Consider the following 18,506-nt stretch of genomic DNA (forward strand, 5'->3'; position numbering starts at 1 on the left):
CCAATTATGTTATGCTTGAAACAGAGCAGTCATGATGCCCAACTGGCAGTGACATCTCATGTGAGACATGTGGAGTGTCTATAGTCAGCGTGACTGTAGCTCAGATCTCCTGGCTGAGTTCAGTGTTCCTCACTCAGGTGTCCTATGCTCAAAACCTGTTATCATTTGTCAATATGTTTCTATCCTTTGAGGAAACTATGCTATATTCTGAATTTTTAATAAATCTTTTCCTGTGGAAGCTTTATGGAAGAAATAAATAAGTGATGGCCGAGTTGTCACTTTTTATGACATGCTTACAGGCATAGCACAATTAATAGTCCATCTTAGTCTGTTCAGGCAGCTGTAACAGAACACCACAGACTGGGTGGCTTATAAACAACATAAATTTATTTCCCACCATTCTGGAGGCTGGGAAGCCCCAGGTCAAGGTGCCAACATGATCACATTCTGCTGAAGTTTCTCTGCCTGTTTCTTTCATGAAGGCGCCTTCTCACTGTATCCTTACTGCGAGGAAACGGAGAAGGATTTCTCTGAAGCGTTTTATAAGAGCACTGATTTCAGTCATAAGGATTCTGCCTCCTGACCTAATCACCTTCCAAAGAACCCACCTCCTAAAATCATGGCCTTTGGGAGCTGCTGCTGCTGCTGCTAAGTCGCTTCAGTTGTGTCCAACTCTGTGCAACCCCATAGACGGCAGCCCTCCAGGCTCCCCCATCCCTGGGATCCTCCAGGCAAGAACAATGGAGTGGGTTGCCATTTCCTTCTCCAATGCATGAAAGTGAAAAGTGAAAGTGAAGTCGCTCAGTCATGTCCAACTCTTCGCGACCCCATGGACTGCAGCCCACCAGTCTCCTCCGTCCATGGGATTTTCCAGGCAAGAATACTGGAGTGGGGTGCCATTGCCTTCTCCGGGCCTTTGGGAGCTAGGCTTCGACAAATGAATCGGGAGTGGGGGCCTAGGATACTGAACATGAACTTGAGCAAACTCCTGGAGATGGTGAGGGACAGAGAAGCACGGCATGCTACAGTCCATGGAGTCCCAAAGAGTCAGACACAACTTGGTGAGTGAACAACAAGCTAGGATACATTCAGACCACAGCATAGTTCTTTGTAGTCTTCTTTCCAGGCTTTTTTATTTTTAACATTTATTTATTTGGCTGCACTCAGCCAGTCTTGGTTGCCTGTGGCGCACAGAATCTTCACTCTTCATTGCTGTCTGCATGATCTTCATTTTGGCATATGGGATCTAATTCTCTGACCAAGGATCGAACCCAGGTCCCCTGCATTGGGAGCATGGAGCCTTAGCTACTGGACCACCAGGGAAGTTCCTTGCTAGGCTTTTTAGTGTCTTTCATATGTGGACCTCCATATTACCATGAGAGAACTTGAGAGACATCCAGATTTATAGGCATGGGTAAAATACAGATTTGTACGAGAAGTTATGTATATTAAAATAGAGAAAGAGTATGGCAATGAGATAAATTGCTGCTATCCTTAGTGTGGCTAGGGAAATTGAGGCTATCTCTGGCCAGTGTTCTTGCCTGGAGAATCCCAGGGATGGGGGAGCCTGGTGGGCTGCCATCTATGGGGTCGCACAGAGGCGGACACGACTGAAGCGACTTAGCAGCAGCAGCAGCAGCAGCTGGGTATACCAGGTCTTGAAAATACTGAATCCTTTTCAAGAATGTTCAGTTGGTTACCTTTTTTCTAACTTGGAAATTTGAAAATGAAAATAGATTCTTGAGGATACCCCAAAGTAGACTGAAAGTCTTATTTTTTCCCCTCTAGGCTGATCAAATCCCTCAGGCAAAGCTGGTAAAGAATCAGATAATGTATGTATAGAGGCCATGAAAAATCATGGAGAAATAGCAACCCAGTTTACTCCTGTCTATATTATACCTTAAATGATGGAGAAGGGAGATTATCTGTTAAATGATATTAGTAATTAAATATCTACCAAGTAATTATGAATATCAGGTACTACTGCTTTTTTATTTTTACTGCAAATTATCACACTTAATTCTCACACCTTGAGATAGGTACTATTATCTCAATTTTGCAGATGATTAAACTACATACAATGTGGTTAGGAAGGTGGCTCAAAGTCACAGTTACTATATGATGTTGCCTGGATTTGAACCAAGTCAGTATAGCTCCAGAGGCCAGACTCCTAACCACTAGACCACCTGCTCCTCACTGATAAGGCAACACACACAGACACCCACACACAATGTGATTTTTACATGCCAATCACCACAGTCCGGACTTTTACATGTAATCTCACTGTGTCACCATAATAAATGAGGCATAATTTCATTATTTCCTTGTTCTATTTTTGTATATAAATTTCCTAATTTCAGAAATACAAGTGTGAGATGTATTGAACTCCCACTTTTCTAGTAGGTGAGATGAATTATTTAAATTGAGTAAATAATTAGGCATTTTTAAAAAGCAAAAAGTGAAATTGCCCAAAGGAATAAAAAGAGAGGAGAATAAATACCTCACAATGAATGAACTTTCATACCTCCAAAGGTAGTAGAGGGGAGTAATTCAAGACACTAGAAAGATGATAGAGGCAGTTTCCTTCAGGAAATTAAGGAATAAACAGACAACACCGCAAAAGGCTTTGTCATAAACTTCAGAGAAAATATATCTACAAGTAATTGCATTTACAAGCTCTAAAGTGTGAATATTTGGAAGAAGCATATTTCTGAATTTCTATTAAAAATCAGACACAAACTCAGATGATGAGTGATAGTAAATGGAAGCCTCAACTTCACGATTCTAAAGTGATAGTAAAAAATCATTATTCTGTCTTGCTATCTCCATCTCTCTCTCTCTCTCTCTCTCTCTCACACACACACACACACACACACACACACATACACACACACTCACAACACACTCACACATTTTCTACTGTGTGCACAAGTGAGTGTCAATCTGCTAAGGAGAAGGAAATGGAGGAGCCAAGAGAGAGAAAGAGAAAGAGCAGAGATACCACATAAACCCAAGGGAGGGAGACAGAGCAAGGATGGAATGGATGAAAATGACTTTCCACTTCAGGTGTGGTGTCTGACTTCACTTCATTATTGTGGTTGTTGTTTGGTTGCTAAGTTGTGTCCGACTCTTTGCTACCCATGAAACTGCAGCACACCAGGCTTCCCTGTCCATTTCTCCCAGAGTTTTCTCAAACTCATGTCCATTGACTCAGTGATGTCAACCAATCATCTCATCCTCTTTCATCCCCTTCTCCTCCTGCCCTCAATCTTTCCAGCATCACGGTGCTTTCCCATGAGTCAGCTCTTCACATCAGGTGGCCAAAAGTTTTGGAGCTTCAGCTTTAGCTGAATGGAAAATGGATTATCAATGGATAATCAGGGTTGATTTCCTTTAGGATTGACTGGTTTGAGATCAAACCCATCAAATCAGTCAGTCCTCTCCCTGGGTCACTGTATCTTTTTAACATATTTCTATTTTTGCTTAAATTAATTTGAGTGGGCTTCGGTAAGTGGCAGGCACCATTTATGAGTCTGAGGATATGACTACAAAAAACCAAATTATGGACTTTTCTACAAATTGGTCTTAGTACATAAGCATGATGAACATTGATTCTACAGGAAATTGTGTACTAAGTCCTTGGTAACCAACTTATGGGGGTTTCCCTGGTGGCTCAGATAGTAAAGAATCTACCTGCAATGCAGGAGACCTGGGTTCGATCCCTGGGTCAGGAAGATCCTGGAGAAGGGAATGGCTACCCACTCCAGTATTCTTGCCTGGAGAATTCCATGAACAGAGGAGCCTTGTGGACTACAGTCTATGGGATTGAAAACAGTTAGACATGACTGAGTGACTAACACACATACACACACACACACACACAACCAACTTATAACATGCAACAATCCCATTAGTCAGCTAAGGAATTTTTATATATCTCTATAACTATGCATGTATGAACAGCAATTTCTCAGTTAAACATTTACTACCCCATTTATTCATCCATACACACATAGCTAAATAAATCTTGATGTTTATAATCCACACTCCATAGAAACTGGTGTCCAGATCTCAAATTCCTGGTCATGACCTCTTCTCATTCTTCCAGAAGATATTATATCAAATTTCTAATATATATTTTAAGTCTAAAATAAAGTTCTAAATCTAAAATATTTTTAGATTTCCATATAAAGCATAGTTCTAAGGACATATGTTTTGAAATCAGACAGACTGGTGTCCGAATCTTAGCTCTGTTACTTTGCACAGAGTATTAAACTCTCCTAGCCCACAGATTTCACATCTGTAAAAAGAGGATAATCATCTCTATCATATAAGATTAACATGTGGGTTAAATCAAATTAAGTAATACATAGATTAAGCCCATCTCTCCTAGTACAAAGTGAGCATTCAAAACTTACTAATGTAAAGTAGTCACATGTGTGCGCATGCACACACGGGCTTAGTCTCTCAGTCGTGTCTGATTATTTGTGACCTCACAGACTATATACCACAACAGGCTCCTCTGTCCATGAGATTCTCCAGGCAAGAATACTGTAGTGGGTTGCCATTCTCTTCTCCAGGGGATCTTCCTGACCCAGGGATTGAACCCAGGTCTCCTGAATTGCAAGTGGATTCTTTACTGTCTGAGCCATCAAGGAAGCCTATAAAGTGGCTACACTTTACTATTTGTTGAGCTAAACATCAAAAGAATTAGTTGACTTGGAAGCCCTTGAGAAACAATAGGCTTCTGTGTCCTCTTCTGATGAGAATATATCAGAAAGTGAAAGTAGACAAGTCCTATTTTGTAGCTAAGTGGTCAACTTTATTTTTCTTTCCACTCTAATTCTCATGATTTTATTTCATCCCATGATATGTGGGATATTCTCACATTTCTCCTCTACCATATTTTAAGGAAGCAAATACAGTAATTCCATGAATACAAATACAACTTCAACCTGGGAGATCAGCCAAACTGCAAAAGAACAGCTGAAAGTGATATATATTTTTTAATTAAACCTCTAAATCCATCTTACCAAACCTAGGGGGCAGATGTGGATACAAACGATGTATGAATTGCCATATAACCCCTCCCCATAAATAATCTCCTTACAGGACCTGGAAATGACACTGATTGAGAAATGACATGCTATTTCTCACTTAAGGCTATTAACTAAGACACCTCTTTACCATTGCTCTCTTTCACCTCTCTCCTCAGGGCAGCATTTCAGTATACAATGCTAGTCTGGAATTGACATTTTTTCTGAAGGAGAAATTCATTTACCTGCAGTTCTTCCTGAACAACTTCTACATCAAGGAAACAACCTCATATCCTTCCTTCAGTTAGCTTCCAGGAATCCATCCTTCAGCTAGCTTCCTCAGCATCTGACAAATGAGGAAAAGTTTTTCTAATCCTTCAAATGCCAAGCAAGAAGGAATAAAATTGATCTTTAATTGACCTTCTTAGTAGAAAATTAGAACTACCCTTTCCCAATAATGAAAGTCCTCTTAAACCTTCAAAAGGAGAGGAGGGGTCAATTAAAAGTCAAAAAGCTCAGCCAGAAAGCAAGTCCAGGTGACCATGTGGTTAGAAACTATTCCATCTAGTACATTATTGCAGGTCCTGGGGCTGACGATTCACCAAAGGGCAGAAACCTCTGACTAGGTGGGAAAACATTCAGATACAGACAGAATTCAGAGTTTCTGTTTTCATAAAGCACCCTGGCCTTGAATATGAAATGCAGAGTTTCTTCTTCACCAGAACCCACAGAATTTATCAACCTTGTGTTCTGCCTTTCACATCAGTAATTTTTTCTTATTTGCATATTGTTCTTAATCACTGAATCACTCAGTCTGTTAGGGCTATTTGAAAATATGAACAAACAAGATTAATAATAATCAAGGAGTAGGCATAAAATAAATAGTTGTTTTGTCCTCATAGTTTCTTTACATCTTGTTTTTGAAAACCCCAAGTCCACATATATTAATATATCTTTGCAAGCGCTTTGGGCTTCCCTGGTGGCTTAGACTGTAAAGAATCTGCCCATAATGCAGGGGGCCAGGGTTCGATCCCTGGGTCTGGAAGATCCTCTCGTGAGGTAGTTGGAATAGGATAAAGGAGTCCAGAATGGCGGTGGCTAAAAAACAAGGAAGGGAAAAATCCACAAAAATAGAACAAAGGAAGGTCCGAGGAGACCTCAGGTAGAACAAACAGCACTCCTGGCTAGCCCAATGTACATAAGGCAGCCCCAGGGACTAAAAAGAGGAGCCAAAGGGCTGGAGGAGGTGAGGGGTCTCTCTCTCTCTCTCTCTCTCTCTCTCTCTCTCTCTCTCTTTCTTCTCTTCAAGTCTTTTGGGTCAGCATGCCCTCACGCCCCAAGGATGTATTTTCCTTTATTTTCTAAATAAAACTGAGCCGTAACAGGGAGCTGTAACGCTGGTCCGTCTGAAAGCTGTAACGCTGGTCCATCACTTCAAATTTTTGTTGTGATGAGACATAACCAAGGAAATTACACCCCCCCCCCCAACCCAACACTCTGAAGGAGGGCATGACTACCCATTCCAGTATTCTTGCCTGGAGAATCCCACAGACAGAGGAGCCTGGCAGGCTACTACAGTCCATGGAGTCACAAAGAGTCAGACACAACTGAAGCAACTTAGCACACGTGACACAAATACTTTATATGGAAAAATACATTGAAATAGTCATATCCATCTCTCTTATTAAACTATAAGCTCCTAATTACAAAGTCCATGCCTTATACATCTTTGTAGTAGGGTGTAGGGTAACATCTTGGAAATTTTACTTCTGTTTTTAATCTATTTGCATTTAAGTAAGCCAAATTTAAGGATGAGTTTCAGTTGAAGTTATTTGAATAGAAGGCAGATTATTAAACAGAACACCTATCTTTGATACCAGAAAAGTTTGTATAAACTTTTGACCCTTAAAAGTATATATGATAAAGGTGGCACTGCAAATTCGTGAGAAAAAGATAGACATTTTTATGTAGAGTTGGAACAAAAGGCAAACATTTGGAAAAAGATAAAATTGAATTTTCATTTCACACTCATACCAAATAAATCAAAGATCTAAAATATAAAAATTAATTTTTAAATTATATCATGGAGAAATAAGAATGAACTTCTTTACAACTTGGAAGTTGGAAAAATATTCAAAATTCAGAAACAATAAAATAAATAATGTTTGCACTAAAATATGAGATTTGTATTGAAAAAATATAAACAACGGCAAAGGATATACTAAGAAAAGATATACAATTTACAAAAGGATGACAGTTCCCAGTACAAAGATATTCTAAAAATTGAAGCAAAACAACCACAACCAGATAGAAACATGGGCAAAAGATGTGAACAAACAGTACATATAAGAATTAAACATATGAGTTTAGCAACATAATCACAAACCAAATTTTATTATGATATCACTTTTCACCTATAAGATTGGCAAAAATCCAAAAATTTGATCCTATATTCTTTTATTGTGACACAGCAACTCCTTGACAGTGAGAATACAGAAAGAGATAACACTGATAGAAGAGAAGTTGGCAGTAACTAGAATTATTTATGCTTTCTTTTTGACTCAGCAATTCCACTTATAGGTATCTGTCAAGAAATGGAAAAATTCAGAATTTTTTATATATAAAATTATTCATTGCAGAATTATTTTTAATACCAAAACCTCAATGGTTATCAGACAACTCAAATGGTCATCAGTAGGGAATGATTACATAAATTATGATAAATTAAATATTACATAGTCTTGAACAGGATTGAAGAAGATCATATCATATACTGATACACTGATGCATAACATACACTGATATATACACTAATATATTATTAAGTGGAAACTTAAAATGCAGAATAACATAGATGGTATGCTATCTTTTATATAAGAAAAGAATTCATATTTACTTGGCAAATTGCATTTGAAGTAAGAATTTGTTATAGTAAACTTGTAATAAGCAGCAATTTAAAAAAGAGAGAGAAGGTAGAGGATGGATGAAATTAGAATTGAAGTAAGAGCCCTTAAATATGAAAAACAATGTGAAAGCATGAATTGAATTGTACATCAAGTTAGAGACACAAGAAAACACCAAAGAAATTGTTTTCCACAGTTTTTTAACTTTTCATATTTAGTTGAGTATAACATATTTTGTGAATAAAAAGAGCTTAAAAGAAATCTTAATAGTAGTATACTTACTGGTAGTTGTACCTTGAAATTATAGATATATAGGTAAATATGTAATTAAATTTGATAGCATTACATAGTAAAATACTTCTTGTAAGAGAAAAAGTACAAGTATAAAATCAAAAAAATTAAATTATTTTAATGTTTGATCTGAATTTGAAAAATCATTATAAGCTCCTGATTTTTCCTTACTTTGGAAAACAAATTTCCTAGCTCTGTTCACTGAAGGGGCCTAGAACCAATAGAACCAAATAGAACTGAACACAGTTAACACCTAGATTATGGTTACTAAATACTATTTGCTATTAAAACATCTTAGCAACTTCAGATGGAGAAGGCAATGGCACCCCACTCCAGTACTCTTGCCTGGAAAATCCCATGGATGGAGGAGCCTGGTAGGCTGCAGTCCATGGGGTCTATTACAGTTGGACACGACTGAGCGACTTCACTTTCACTTTTCACTTTCATGCATTGGAGAAGGAAATGGCAACCCACTCCAGTGTTCTTGACTGGAGAATCCCAGGGAAGCCGGAGCCTGGAGGGCTGCCATCTATGGGGTCGCACAGAGTCAGACACGACTGAAGCGACTTAGCAGCAGCAGCAGCTTCAGGGGAATCAGATCAGAGCAGTTGCTCAGTCGTGTCCAACTCTGCGACCCCATGAATCGCAGCACGCCAGGCCTCCCTGTCCATCACCAACTCCTGGATCTCACTCAGACTCACGTCCTTCGAGTCAGTGATGCCATCCAGCCATCTCATCCTCTGTCGTCCCCTTCTCCTCCTGCCCCCAATCCCTTCCAGCATCAGAGTCTTTTCCAATGAGTCAACTTTTCGCATGAGGTGGCCAAAGTACTGGAGTTTCAGCTTTAGCATCATTCCTTCCAAAGAAATCCCAGGGCTGATCTCCTTCAGAATGGACTGGTTGGATCTCCTTGCAGTCCAAGGGACTCGCAAGAGTCTTCTCCAACACCACAGTTCAAAAGCATCAATTCTTCAGCGCTCAGCCTTCTTCACAGTCCAACTCTCACATCCATACATGACCATAGGAAAAACCATAGCCTTGACTAGACGAACCTTTGTTGGCAAAGTAACGTCTCTGCTTTTGACTATGCTATCTAGGTTGCTCATAACTCTCCTTCCAAGGAGTAAGCGTCTTTCAATTTCATGGCTGCAGTCACCATCTACAGTGATTTTGGAGCCCCCCCAAAATAAAGTCTGACACTGTTTCCACTGTTTCCCCATCTATTTCCCATGAAGTGATGGGACCAGATGCCATGATCTTCGTTTTCTGAATGTTGAGCTTTAAGCCCACTTTTTCACTCTCCTCTTTCACTTTCATCAAGAGGCTTTTGAGTTCCTCTTCACTTTCTGCCATAAGGGTGGTGTCATCTGCATATCTGAGGTTATTGATATTTCTCCCAGGAATCTCGATTCCAGCTTGTGTTTCTTCCAGTACAACATTTCTCATGATGTACTCTGCATAGAAGTTAAATAAACAGGGTGACAATATACAGCCTTGACGAACTCCTTTTCCTATTTGGAACCAGTCTGTTGTTCCATGTCCAGTTGTAACTGTTGCTTCCTGACCTGCATACAAATTTCTCAAGAGGCAGATCAGGTGGTCTGGTATTCCCATCTCTTTCAGAATTTTCCACAGTTTATTGTGATCCACACAGTCAAAGGCTTTGGCATAGTCAATAAAGCAGAAATAGATGTTTTTCTGGAACTCTCTTGTTTTTTCCATGATCCAGCAGATGTTGGCAATTTGATCTCTGGTTCTTCTGCCTTTTCTAAAACCAGCTTGAACATCAGGAAGTTCACGGTTCGCATATTGCTGAAGCCTGGCTTGGAGAATTTTGAGCATTACTTTACTAGCATGTGAGATGAGTGCAATTGTGTGGTAGTTTGAGCATTCTTTGGCATTGCCTTTCCTTGGGATTGGAATGAAAACGGACTTTTTCCAGTCCTGTGGCCACTGCTGAGTTTTCCAAATTTGCTGGCATATTGAGTGCAGCACTTTCACAGCATCATCTTTCAGGATTTGGAATAGCTCAACTGGAATTCTATCACCTCCACTAGCTTTGTTCATAGTGATGCTTTCTAAGGCCCACTTGACTTCACATTCCAGCTGTGGCTGCGCGGGTGCAGGAGGGCCTAGAGGAGCTATCCCACGTTGAAGGTCAGGAAGGGCGGCAGTGAGGAGATACCCCTCGTCCAAGGTAAGGAGCAATGGCTGCGCTTTGCTGGAGCAGCCGTGAAGAGATACCCCACACCCAAGGTAAGAGAAACCCAAGTAAGACGGTAGGTGTTGCAAGAGGGCATCAGAGGGCAAACACACTGAAACCATACTTACAGAAAACTAGTCAATCTAATCACACTAGGACCACAGCCTTGTCTAACTCAATGAAACTAAGTCATGCCCCTGGGGCAACCCAAGATGGGCGGGTCATGGTGGAGAGATCTGACAGAATGTGGTCCACTGGAGAAGGGAATGGCAAACCACTTCAGTATTCTTGCCTTGAGAACCCCATGAACAGTATGAAAAGGCAAAATGATAGGATACTGAAAGAGAAACTCCCCAGGTCAGTAGGTGCCCAATATGCTACTGGAGATCAGTAGCAGAAATAACTCCAGAAAGAATGAAGGGATGGAGCCAAAGCAAAAAGAATACCCAGCTGTGGGTGGGACTGGTGATAGAACCAAGGCCCGATGCTGTAAAGAGCAATATTGCATAAGAACCTGAAATGTCAGGTCCATGAATCAAGGCAAATTGGAAGTGGTCAAACAAGAGATGGCAAGAGTGAATGTTGACATTCTAGGAATCAACGAACTGAAATGGACTGGAATGGGTGAATTTAACTCAGATGACCATTATATCTACTACTGCGGGCAGGAATCCCTCAGAAGAAATGGAGTAGCCATCATGGTCAACAAAAGAGTCCGAAACGCAGTACTTGGATGCAGTCTCAAAAATGACAGAATGATCTCTGTTCGTTTCCAAGGCAAACCATTCACTATCACAGTAATCCAAGTCTATGCCCCAACCAGTAACGCTGAAGAAGCTGAAGTTGAACGGTTCTATGAAGACCTACAAGACCTTTTGGAACTAACACCCAAAAAACATGTCCTTTTCAGAGGAATAGCTGATTCTAAATGTGAATCTGGAAACATACAAGATGAAAATTTTACTGTGCCAAAAAGCAAGGAAATTATCAGTCAAAGAATCATTTCCAAAAGTCAGGGAGCCAACATGAAGGAGTGGCTACTGGCCACATTTGAGATGATTTGATTAGCTAATATAATAATGAGCATAACTATTCAAAACATATTGAATATAGATACATTTTAAACAAGTAAATAATAATAAAGTGAAAAAATGAAACCTAGTTAATATATAGCATTTTAAAAATCCCTACTTCTTTGTGATATGTATATACAATGGACTAACACTCAGACATAAAAAGGGACGAATTTGTGCCAGTTCTAGTGAGGTGGATGAACATAGAGCCTCTTATACAGAGTGAAGTAAACCAGGAAGAACAAAACAAATATTGTACCTTAATGCATATATATGGAATCTAGAAAAAGGGTACTGACGAGCCTATTTGCAGGACAGGAATAGAGACACAAACATAGAGAAAGGACTTGTGGACACAGTGAGGAAAGGAGAGGGTAAGCCAAATTGAGAAAGTAGCAGCAGCAGCACTGACATGTACACTACCATATGTAAAACAGATAGTTGGCAGGAAGCAGCTACACTGTACTGGGAGCCCAGCTCAATACTCTGTGATGACCTAGAGAGGTGGGATGGGGGTTGGGAGGGAGGTTCAAGAAGGAGGGGATATACGTATACTTATAGCTGATTCACCGTGTTATACAGCAGAAACCAGCACAGCATTGTAAAGCAATTATCCTACAATTAAAAATAAATTTTTAAAAATGAAAAATAAATACTGCAAAAAATTTCAGTTGAAAATTGTAAAATTAAGTTCCATCTTGCCTTCACTCTACTAACTATATTTCAAGGATTCAAAATCTTCCCTCTTAATGAGACAAAGTTTTCCTTTATGGCATAATGTGGATGAAAGTATAGAACTGTGATACAGAAAGTATGTACGCATATGCTCAGTTGCTTCAGTCGTATCCTACTCCTTGTGACTCCATGGACTGCAGCCTGCCAGGCTCCTCTGACCAGGGGATTCTCCAGGCAAGAATAGGGAGTGGGTTGCCATGCCCTCCTCAATATAGAAAGTAGAGAATTTTTTAAATGATGTTTTATGACCCCAGTGAAATAACTGATTTAAACATCATCAACAGATGAAATCATTGGATGAAAGGGACCTTTATAAGGAGGGATCAGGCTACCACCACCCAAAACCCACTGATCAATCTTAGCACCACAAAAATTTAGACAGTCCATGTACCCTAAAATGTTGTGACATGGGACACACAGCACTAACCCTGAGGAATTCTTTAAAACAAGTTTGAGGGAATCGATATGAAGGGAAGGAGGCATTCCTGGCTTAACTATGATGGAGACATCAAAAGCAGATGTTCAGCAGCCATTACCCAGAAATCTACATACCACACACATTCCACAGTCACAGGGTATTTTGAAAATAGCTAAAAATGCCTTCCTGATAACTGTCAGTCAGCTCCAGGGCAGGTAGCCTTTCCTGAGATCTGCAGTCAAGCAGAAAGAAGGAAATAATAAGGGGGGAAAGTACAAATCAATGAGATATGAAGCAGAAAATACTATAGAGAAAATAAATGAAACCAACAGTCAGAACGATTAAGAAAAAAAAAAAGGGAGCAAAGACACAAATTACCAATGTCAAGAACGAAAGATAAAACTTAAATAGAAATCCTACAGACATTATAAGGATAATAAGGGAGTAATATAAACATTCACATTACTTGAAAAACAAAAAAAACTCTAATTATTTGTACAACTGAGTAAATGCGCTGACAAGAATATGCAGTTGGAATTGGATTTATGGCTTCTGGGTTATCTGAAGATTCAGGACCTCCCGAAAAGTCTGAACTTCTCTAATTCATGATTTTTTTCTCCTCTCTTCAGAAAAGAAATAGGAATCCCATAGAAATACACAAAAAGAACGAAATCAAGATATAAAGAAAGCATTTCATGCCAACAACAAAATATTAGTAAAACTTGAAGTTGAGCTACCTCTTGCTTAGTTTAGAGAAACAGTACATATTTAAAGAGTAAAAATCCCAATTTTTTATGAGAATGCAATAAGGTTTTTCCATTGCGTGAGTACGAAATACGTTACAAAAAAATATACTGGTATACCTTTGTCCTTTCCAAAGAATATTAATAAACTAGATTACAAATTCTCAGAGTTTGATAGATCCTATTCCATGATTGGCTTATAAAGGCTCAGTTCAGTTCAGTCACACAGTTGTGTCTGACTCAACTCCTGGAGCTTGAGTCCAACTCATGTCCATCGAGTTGGTGATGTCATCAAACCATCTCACCCTCTATCATCCCCTTCAGTCAAATGCTGCTCGAATCTAAATACAGATACCTCATTTTCCCTTCTTGGTAAAGGTGAATTCCATGAATATTTAACCATTGTCTAATACTTTATTATATACTTAAAATTTGGTAAGAGAGCAGATCTTAAATGTTCTCACAACCATAGAACCAAACTGAAATGACAAACACTTATGACAGGAACAAAATGGAAATGGTCAACACAAACATATAACAGAATCTTAAACAAGCTTTACAGGAATTTACAACTCTTCTCAGAAATTATCAGAGGACTGCAATCAGTTTCCAAACACCAAATGTTTTCACACCATCTTGGAACTTCCTTGCTCTCCTCACTCAGCTATCCTGATTCAAATAGGGAAGAAAACCACTAGGGAACTAATTAGCTGAAAAAAGCCAAATAAATTCCATGCTTACCTTGCAAAAACTCCTGAGTCTGTGAGTAACTTGGAATTCATTGCTACCATAGCCTTGATTTTCCTGGCTCACAGGTCGAAAGTTTTTCAATAGACTTTCGACTCTATTCTATTCAGTATGCAGAGTTGGGGTTTTGATAATACAAAAAAGAAATGGTTATTAAATCATGTGATGCCATGGAGGTGTTCTCTAACACTTTACGGTAGTAATCATCTTATTTATCAAATCAATAAATTGAACACATTAAACGTACACAATTTATACATCAATTATATCTCAAAAAAGCTGGCAGAAAAAAGAAATCAAAATTAGCAGTTGTCCATAATGACCCATCTTGTTGTGACTAATGTTCTCACAGAAGCCCCAATATATTATCTGTTGATGACTGCTCAAGAAGCTATACAAGATGCTTACTCTAAAACAAAACTTGACCTACAAGCCTCAAAGCCCTGGAGAAGTAAAATGAATTAATGATATTTTTAATTTTTTACATTTTTATATTTTTAAATCCAAATTTATAGCAAAGAACAATAATTTCTGTTCAGTTAATTCCTATATACCCTATACCAACATTCACTAATTGTTAACATTTTACACATTGCTTTTTCTCCTTTCTTTAATAATTACTAACACTGATCTATTTGAAAGTTAGTTGCAGATATCATGACTCATTATTCTTTAATATTTCTGTGTTTATCCCCTAAGAATAGGAACTTTCTTTTACACAACCACAATATAGTCATCACATTTAGAAAACCCAATATCCATATGATATCACAATATAACATATTAATTATCTCCTAATGTGGTGCTGGTGGTAAAGAACCTGCCTGCCAGTGCAAGAGATGTAAGAAACACGTGTTCAATCCCTGGGTAGGAAAAATCCCTTGGAGAAGGAAATGGCAACCCACTCCAGTATTCTCGCCTGGGAAATCCCACGGACAGAGGAGCCTGGTGAGCTGCAGTCCATGGGGTTGCAAAAGAGTCAGACACAGCTTAGCAACTAAACACTCATATGCTAAGCACTCATTCGAGCTCGTGCTCAGCAAGTAAGCACTATTATCAATCAATCAATGTCCTTCACATATTATTTTCCTGATCCAGAATTCAATCTAGGATGACTTGTTACAATGAGTTGTAGTGTCTCTTTAGTTTCTCTTTGGTTTCTTTAGAGCAGTTTCTCACCTGTGCTAGCCTTTATGACATTAATATTTGTTAAGAGTGCAGGTGGTTGTTTTATGCACTTGGACTTGTTGATGTTCTGTCACAATTAGTCTTTGCCTGCTTGTCAGGAATACAAAAGTAGCCCATGCTGTGTAAGTGCAACACATCAAGAGTCACAGGATATCCGTTTATCACATTACTAATGATGTTAGCTTGGTGCAGATGGTGTCAACAAGATTTCTCCATGTAAAATTATCGATATTCCCCTTGTACTTAATAAGTAATCTGTGGGGAAATACTCTGACACAGTTTAATTCTCTGGTCCCCATCACACTTTTACCTCATGGTGTTAACATTTATTAATCATTCTTGCCTAAATCAATTATCACTATGGTACTTGCAGATTGGTGATTTTTTTCCCAACTCTATAACACTCTATGATAAAGAAGAGCTTTTTATTTAATAAGTTCTTATCTATTACTGATATATTTGTGTTGATAAGACTGTCCCATCAAGAGCCCCTCAAACTGGCTCCAGTGTCCTTTTTACAACGTTCATTTCTTTTTAGAACTTCCTCAGTTTTTGACACAATGAAGCACTTCAGACTTATCTCAGATTTTTTCTGTTCCAGCCGTGGAGTCAACCATATTTCTAAGATCTTCAGAAACCATTACATGGTTTTTTTAACTCTACCTAGAATGTTTGTTCTCTACAATATCAATAAATTTACATGCCCTCAATGTGAACCCTTAGGGAATATTTTTGCCCATGTATCTAGATGGCAGTCTCATGCTGACTACATGAAAAGGTGAGCTTGACAAGATCATCCTGCCCTAGTTCCTTTTAGTGGAGAATTATTTTTCAAAACCAAAATCCAGGTAGTATTGCACAGGGGTATAATTGCTTCTAAGCTCATTCAGTGGACAGAACCAAGAAATACAGACTTTCATCATAAATATGGTATATTTCAAATCATGACTTAGTATAAATTCATTTATACTATGAATTCTTATATCCCTAATTCCAATCTGGGGGCTTCCCTGGTAGCTCAGATGGTAAAGAGTCTGCCTGCAATGTGGGAGAATCTAACACCACAATATTCTTCTCTACCTTCCCCAATTCTGTATTTATATCTCTTTCCTACAGAGATGAGCCTGACTCCAACAATAGTACATTTAGTCAGCTTTTCAATCTTATTGTATATACAAAAGGATTCCAGGATTTTCACTCTTACTACACTTACAAGAAACAGTGTATTCAAAGTTCAAGGTTTGAAGGGTTTTTTACTTTCTTTGGGCTGGGGGGGGGGGGGGTTGTTGTCTTTAAATTGAAGATATATAATCATATCACTATATTTTAAAGTTTTGAACTCATAGTATTTTAAATCAGAACAGTTAATATGTACAAAAGAGTTTAATCCTCCTTATCCTAAAGTTCTATCCTAGTCTTTTTTTAAATAGTACCACTATACATTACAATTGTTTTTTAAGTAGATAAATTACAAGTTTTAGTTGGAATTTCAATATCAAACTCTCAAAAATTAATAAAGTGAATGGACAGAGAAGTATAAGTATATGGTAGACCTATGAACCAGTTCAACCCAATTAAGACTTATACAATTTTTAAAGCAACAAAGAATTTGTAGAATACACATTCTGTTTAAGTTCCCATCAAATGTAAACATATCCAGGGACATAAAACAAGGTGTAAAAACTTCATGGTGTAGAGGTATTGAAATCATACAGAGTCTGTTCTCTTCTCACTGTGGAATTATGTTAGAGATCAATATCAAAAGACATTTGGAAATAATCCACTAATCTTCAAGTGCAATGTGACATTTACCAAGAGAAATCTTTGACTTAGCCATTGAAATCAATAAAGTTATAAGACTGAAAACCACAGGTGATTGCAGAGAAGAAAGCATTTAATTGAGAAAATATCTAAATGATAAACTGATATCAAAGATACTTTAAAAATCTCATGTATTTGGAAATCAAGTGTCCACTTTTAAATGATGGCTGTATCTAAGTAGCCAAAACAAGTAAAATTAGAAAATATTTTTAATAGAATAAAAATGAAAAGAGAATTTATCAGAACTTATTGCATGCCTACCCTAGTCTTAATTATGCTATAATCTACATTACAAAACCCCCATAAACTCTCATGTTTTTGCTGACTAACATTACCCTTATTACATCCTGATCTTTTCCGCTGTTTTTAAAACCTTGTATCCTATGCAGAGTCACACCCAATAGGTACAGACTGCTTTTCCTAAAGAGATTCCAGTGAATACACACCTAGTAGGCTTTTATTATTGCACAATAAGTAGCCTGAGTTATATAGAGAAAGACAGCCATGAAAGTTAGTCTTAAAACTATATTGAAAGGGACCTTTTCAAGTGTTTCTCATCACTAATGCTGTTCTTAAACTCTGAAACACACAACCCATGGATTTATATTTCTCAACACATATGTACTAAGGACCTTACGATCTGGATATCCATTCCCATTAGAGATCAAATCGTGGGCTCCCTAAAACATCTCCAGACACAGGAAATTTGTAGAAACAAACAGACAATTGCCACAGCTGCCAACATGCCCAATTGTGGAAACTCTTACCTGGTCCAGAAGTGTTAACCCAAACATATTTAACACACTTGCCCCAGTTGAACTCAAGTGAAAGTTGCTCAGTCATGTCCAACTCTTTGCGACCCCATGAACTATAACCCAGCAGGCAACTCTGTCCATGGAATTCTCCAGGCAAGAATACTGGAGTGGATTGTCATTCCCTTCTCCAGGGGATCTTCCCAACCCAGGGATCAAACCCTGGTCTCCTGCATTGCAGGCAGATTCTTTACCATCTGAGCCACCAGGGAAGAATTGAACTCTAGGTCTCCCACAATTACTGCTGCACATATATCCAGACCTCAAAGTCACCCATGGGATGTAAAGGAACAGGTGACTAATAATATAAGTTATGATTCAACTATTTTGTCATAAACTAATTCAGAACCATCACGTGGCTTGTTTAAATCTACTGAGAATGCTTGTTCTTTGCAATTAGACTAATTGCAATCAAGCAGCAACTGATATGAACTGATTTATCTTTAAATCCTCTTAGAAATCCCATGGACAGAGGAGCCTGGCAGGCTACAGTGATTTAGAGACTAAATAATAACAATACACATCCAAGGGATTAC

The 18,506-nt window shown here is 38.4% G+C and overlaps 1 long non-coding RNA gene across 1 annotated transcript in view; it reads right to left on the reverse strand.

Moving 5' to 3' along the window:
• The window catches only part of LOC129627240 (uncharacterized), a 67,184-nt gene extending 48,882 nt beyond the window's left edge, over window positions 1-18,302 (reverse strand). Inside the window, exons 1-2 of the long non-coding RNA XR_008702504.1 lie at window positions 17,926-18,302; window positions 14,144-14,251 (exon numbers count right to left, since the gene is read on the reverse strand). This is a non-coding gene — a long non-coding RNA (uncharacterized LOC129627240). The remainder of the gene's footprint in view (window positions 1-14,143; window positions 14,252-17,925) is intronic.
• Between the last annotated feature and the right edge of the window lie 204 nt (window positions 18,303-18,506).

This window comes from Bubalus kerabau, chromosome 14 (genome assembly GCF_029407905.1).
Source record: "Bubalus kerabau isolate K-KA32 ecotype Philippines breed swamp buffalo chromosome 14, PCC_UOA_SB_1v2, whole genome shotgun sequence".
NCBI classification, from domain to species: Eukaryota; Metazoa; Chordata; class Mammalia; order Artiodactyla; family Bovidae; genus Bubalus; species Bubalus kerabau.